Source organism: Amphimedon queenslandica, unplaced genomic scaffold, assembly GCF_000090795.2.
Source record: "Amphimedon queenslandica unplaced genomic scaffold, v1.1 AMPQUscaffold_13443, whole genome shotgun sequence".
Lineage (NCBI taxonomy): Eukaryota > Metazoa > Porifera > Demospongiae > Haplosclerida > Niphatidae > Amphimedon > Amphimedon queenslandica.
The window spans coordinates 245,314-249,617 of NW_003546321.1; positions in this window are offsets into that span (position 1 = coordinate 245,314).

Genomic DNA, 4,304 nt, shown 5'->3' on the forward strand with positions numbered 1-4,304 from the left:
AAATATTGGGTGCTAATTCAAGTACATATACAGCATGTTTTTTTTTGTTATTTTTATCATAGTTGCATTCTCTAGCTGCAAATAAGAAGTATAGAACTAGAGGAGGAGCAAAGAAGAGAAAGTTAAGCAGAGGTAGTGACAGATATTTCATGATTCATTGGCTGTTATATTAACATTAGAGTTGAGTAAAGAAAAAGTCGATTCTGCCCATAGTAAATTTATTAAAGGTAATTTCAGGAAGAACATAATTTTGTTATTATTTTTATTCAATAGCTAACACTGCACTAGTAGAGCCACAAGTATTGGGTGCTAATTCAAGTACATATGTGACCATAATTGACAAAAGGTACCTTATGGTGGATTTTAAAATTTATCATTGAAAAATATCAACTTGTGAGTGCTCTGTTTGACATCTATTGTGTTTAACAGTTACATAGTAACTTTTTGCATCCTGTGGAGTAACTTTATGATAAATAGAGCTCAGGAAGTTAGATATTTTTGGCTATAAAGACGAATTTTACTACCCGCCATAAGGTACCTCTTGTCAATTATGGTCACATATACATCATATTTATTTTTGTTATTTTTATCATTATTGTTACATTCTCTAGCTGGGAATAAGTAGTATGGAACTAGAAGAGGAGGAAAGAAGGGAGAGGTAACGGCAAATATTTCATGATTTATTGGTTATTATATTAACATGATTAGAGTTAAGTAAAGAAACAGCAGATTGTGTCAGTGAATCAAATGATGGTAAATTTAAGAAAAACATAACTTTTAGCATCATATTTTATTTTCTGCATATTTTATAGTGAAAAAAATTGTAGCTTCAAAGAAGATAAAAGGTATAGATTTAAACTATTAGTAACTTATGAAGTTATCTTTTTAGATACTGACTGTCTAATAAAGATATGTGCAAACCCTCGTGCTTATAAATGGGTGGAGTGTAAGATGTGCCAGGCGTGGTTTCTTCAATGTTGTGTAGGATACCTGAAAGGCACTGAATTTTCATGTGAACATTGTCACCTCGAAAATGCAATGCTAATTTTAATCTGAAACGTGATAATACCCACTAACCATAAAAATTATAATAGTGAATAATAACCACGCCATGTACTGTTCTACTCAAGTTGATGCAACTGCATGCAATAATTGTTTGCAAAAGTAGAACTACTTTAAACCTCAACTTACTTAAATAGTAAGCTCAATAGTGGCTGCGTAGACGCTATTGTAGTTCAGTAGAGACTCCAGAGGTGCAGCACTGATATTTTTTTGAAAAGTGAATAATACTTTATTCAAAAACGAAAAATAGGGCCAGATTTATATAAGGATAGATGAGTAAGTTAGGACAGGTTAGGTAAGGAAAAATAGAAAAGTTAGACATAATATAAAATAAGCATTGATAGAGAAGAGGCGGAGAACCACCAGGATACGCTCCCTTCAGCAATGGTGGCTGAGATAGATGAAAAGTCTATTCTACGTATTCTCTGCCGAGAACCCGAGTAACATGATGGTAGAACGTAACCGTGAAAATGAGACATGACAGAGAACCCATCAAATCACTACATTGTAAGGGAGTTTTTTCTTCTCCGAAATAAGTGCGGCAATCATCTTATAAACTACAACTGCTGTAGGGCCAAGACAACCAAGAGTATTAAACACCAGTGGTGAGAAACACCCATGTTCAAAATCCCTAACACTTTGATCATAAGCTCTCTCTCATGGGAATGGTAGCATTGTCGCAGAGATACATTTAAATTGGTGGGAGCTAAGGGATTAAAAACTTTGACATCAAAAAATGACCTTTGTCCATTCCTTTTCCAGAAATTAGTGGCAGCAATGTCAAGGCAAGCGCCTTCATCCCTGTTGATGGATTGTTGATGAAATGACTCACCAGACACTGGCTGGAGCAGGGGCTCCGTTGCAACATCATGACAGACTTCACATAAAAACTGAGAAGTCAGATCCATGAGATTATTATGGCGAAATATTGTATAGCCACCATTAGGACAGGTTAAAGAGTGTTCCACTTTGAAGCTCTTATGACAGACACTTAGTAGGTAGATGAGGTGTTTGCCATCCATACCTAAGGCAGAGTGCATCCCCGAAGGAGCCCTTGGGTAGGTATATCCATGCTCGGACAGTCAATCAGCTGGAGGCTCATTTCTCTGAAGAGATCTCAAAGAGACATTTATTTTGAGCAGAGAAAGAGGCACTCACTGTAGAGGCTGCTTCACGATTCAGGCTCCTCTTTTCATTGATTACATGACTTTTAGCTTTGCACTGAATGTCTGAAAGACCTGTAGGGACAGTCGATGAGCGAGATAGGATTAGATTAATCAGAGGAGCAGTGATTTTGAGTGATGAGCGATATTGAAAATCAGAGAGAAATGAGAGATTGAGGATGCCCAGACCGAAATGTCTAACAGGGAGCTCACGTTCAGAGTCACAAAGTGTTGAACGACCTGACACAGTTGGAATTAATGAGGTTCTTATAGTATCTTCTATTGGCCTCAGTAAAGGAGCAATGTCGGGACGCGTTCTACATAGATATGTCCATTTGTTGACAAACCCATGAGTGTATGCAGCAAAGGCAGCAAGAGGGTGTGGCATTGCTATATCAGTCAGTAGACGTAACTCAATTCCAATCAGAAACCTCAGACTCAACATACTTATTAATGTAATCGGATGTACCAATCGGAGAACCCAAGACAGTACGGCCCTCAGTAGTGATTGAAATATTTGTATCTTCAAAAATAGCCTTAGCACCATCAGCTGAGCTAGAGCCAAGACTTAACAGAATTGAGAAAGTAGCAAAACAAAGGACCTGACTCCACAAGACCATCCCGTAATGTCTGTAGACGTCCTGCAGCAGTAGCATCATCGGCATACTAGGACTGAATAACTGAAAGGGAAGAGAGCCGACGAATAAGAGGAACAGTTGCAAGAGCATATATTGACATGGCTGAAGGGTCTCCTTGTGTGGTACCTTCATATGAAAAAATAGTCTGATCTCCTATAAATAAATTGGTATCTGTATGATATATATTAATAATAATTCTGGCAAAAGCAGGACAGATGGTCAAAATATTTCTCATAGCAACTCCCCTGTTGAGTGAGTTGAAAGCATTGCTGGCATGAACTAACAAAAGAGCAACAACATCACTTGACTCCAAGGCAGACCTCATTGAATGTACAGAGGCTTGACACCCACCCACCTGACCTGCACAAGTTTGAAGTCAACCGACAAAATTTATGTCCTCTCTGAAATACAATGGGACAGCTTTACAAATGAGTCTTCTAGGCGTCTTGCCTATCCCTATAGGACGAATTCCAGGACACTTGTCCAGAACTATTAGACGGTCTGAGAGGAAAGAGGCTAGACATGTAAGATCAACGTACAACACACAAAGCCTCATTACGACTGCAGCTAGACAATTACAAAGATCCTCTGACTGCAGTCCAAATGAAACACACAACGACAAATCTGAACAGAGTCTACTCCCGATGGCCCTGTCGCCCCTGACAATCTGAGGGCAGCTTTCATTACGATTTGACCATCTATACATCATAAAGAATTGAATGTGTATCAGGTACAGAGTCGGATAGAACAGCTCCTGGGTCTACTGGTTGTGACTGTGGATGTTTTTTCAAAAGAGAGTCCAACACTGTGCCTGATGAAGGGTCACTAGGACAAAGGCGCTTCAATAGGCAAAGAGAGACCACGGGTCCTATCAAAGAGGAGACTAATTTCAGCTTGAGTGTTACCCTTCATCATTGGATTAGAGAACATACAATGAACTTTGTCCTGAGATTGTTGAGAGACCAGACTTGGCAGTCGACTCTGAATAGTTCGGCACTCATCCATAAAAAGATGAAATGCCAAAGTCTTCCACAGCTCAATGTGACGAACAAGGTACTTGGCAGCCACCTTGGAGTCCAGAGGCTTTCCTATAGGGTTTTGTAGCACAAGCATGTAGAAAAGCATTGCTGCTGTTTAAGCAATGGATTCAAGAAAGGAACCCTCACCAAAAGTGTTATATAAACGAGATAATTTGGCTACGAAAGAGTTACAGGCGGACTGTGATGGAACTCGAAAAAGAGACATGCCAATGCACTGCCTCACAATAATATTCTGAGATTATACAACAGCAGTCTGCCCCTTCCATGTCACCCCAAGAGAACGAGGGAGAAGAAAAAGGAGGAAAGAAAGGAAGAGAAGGAACTGATTGGGGAAGATGTGATGGTTCAGAGTTAGGGGGACTTAGAAGAAGAGAACAGAGGGCGGGAGAGTGATACACACC